The sequence below is a fragment of the Eutrema salsugineum genome, unplaced genomic scaffold (assembly GCF_000478725.1).
Source record: "Eutrema salsugineum unplaced genomic scaffold, Eutsalg1_0 scaffold_21, whole genome shotgun sequence".
Taxonomy (NCBI): Eukaryota; Viridiplantae; Streptophyta; class Magnoliopsida; order Brassicales; family Brassicaceae; genus Eutrema; species Eutrema salsugineum.
This window is the reverse complement of record NW_006256821.1, coordinates 1,078,688-1,080,496: the sequence shown is the minus strand read 5'-3', so window position 1 is coordinate 1,080,496 and position 1,809 is coordinate 1,078,688. Positions and strand designations below refer to the sequence as shown.

General features: G+C 43.7%; 1 non-coding gene across 1 annotated transcript; it reads right to left on the bottom strand.

Annotated features, from left to right (window-relative positions):
- Nucleotides 1–282: 282 nt before the first annotated feature.
- LOC112086288 lies at nt 283–389 on the bottom strand. The gene has a single exon (XR_002899410.1). It is a non-coding gene; the product is annotated as a small nucleolar RNA R71 (small nucleolar RNA).
- Between the last annotated feature and the right edge of the window lie 1,420 nt (nt 390–1,809).

Below are 1,809 nucleotides of genomic sequence, written 5' to 3'. Positions count from 1 at the left end.
TTTGAAGTGAAAGCATCATTGCTGAATATAGTCCAGAACTCAAAGTTCCATGGGTTAGCAATGGAAGACCCCCTGGAACACTGCGATCAGTTTGATAAGGTGTGTGATCTCACAAAGATAAATGGAGTTTCAGAAGACAGCTTCAAGCTAAGACTATTCCCATTCAGTCTTGGTGACAAAGCTCATCAATGGGAGAAGAATCTTCCAAAAGGCTCCATTCAAACCTGGGAGCAATGCAAGCAAGCCTTCTTATCTAAGTTCTTCTCCACCTCAAGAACTGCAAAACTGAGGAACCAAATCTCTAGCTTCACTCAGCACAGCAATGAGAGTTTTGGTGAAGCATATGAGAGATTCAGGAGCTACACAAACCAATGCCCACACCATGGGTTTAGTGAGGCTTCTCTTCTCAGCACACTTTATAGAGGAGCTCTTCCCAAGATTAGAAACCAGCTGGACACTGCTTCCAATGGAAACTTTTTGGGTAAAGAGATACATGCTGCTTTAGAGCTAATGGAGAACTTGGCATTGAGCAATGATACTTATGGTGAAGACTATGACAGATCAAATAGGTCTGAAGGTTCAAGCTCAGAACAGAGGCTCACCAGAGAAGTTAAGGAGTTGAGAAGTGAATTAGACAAGTTGAAGTTGGTAACTTACAAGCCAATGCATTTTGTTGGAGAGTATGAGGAACCGTCTCAAATCTTTGAGAACATAAGTGAAGAGGGTCTAAACCAAGAGGAACTTAACTACATTGGGAATCAGAGATTCCAGAGATATCAGTATGGTAATGCCAATCCAAACCTTTCTTACAGGAACACCAATGTAGCTAACCCACAAGACCAGGTGTATCCCAATTCTTAAGCTCCACAGAACTTTGTTCCCAAGAACAACTTTCAAGGATCTTTTCAACGAAAGAATCAGTTTGTTCAGAAGCAAGGTTTTGGTCAGCAACAGCAACCATTTCAGGGTCCTAGTTTCAGTACACAGCAACAAAAGGCACCACCAGGGTTTGGTCCTCCACAGTTCCAACAGCAAGCGCCGGTTCAACAACAGCCACAGATGGGTACAGATATGGTTGGTATCCTGCAACAACTACTTCAGGGTCAACAGATCTTTGCAAGCCAGAATGCAGCTATGCAACAGGAAATCAAGGAACTGAAGCAAAACCAGGCATCAAGCTCAAGGAACCAAGGTCACCTACCTGGAAAACCAGAACCCAACCCCAAGGAATATGCCAAAGCCATTACACTGAGGAGTGGAAAGGAGTTACCTGGTATTGAGAACAACAATGTGATCATTGAGGACAATGATTAAACTGAGGGGGAGGCAGCCTTAAAGGATGATCAAGTTGCTGAGAAACCAAGGACAGAAAAGGGTAAAGAGGTAGCAAAGGAACCAGAACCAGAAAAAGTATATGTGCCACCACCTCCATACCAACCTAAGCTCCCATTTCCAGGGAGATTCAAGAAGCAACTAGTGGACAAGGCAAGAGCTGTATTTGAGAAGGCACTCAAGGAGACACCACTCACAATGCCTCTCATTGATGCATTCTTAATGATGCCAAAGATGGGGAAGTTCTTGAAGGATGCCATTCTGAACAAGACTAAAGAACTTCAAGGCATGGTGGTACTAAGCCATGAATGCAGTGCTATCATTCAGAAGAAGTCCATACCAAGAAAGTTAACTGATCCAGGGAGTTTCACACTCCCTTGTGCCATTGGACCTCTTCTATTCTATGGATGTCGTTGTGATCTAGGAGCATCAGTCAGCTTGATGCCATTCTCCATAGCAAAGAAGCTGGGCTTTAGA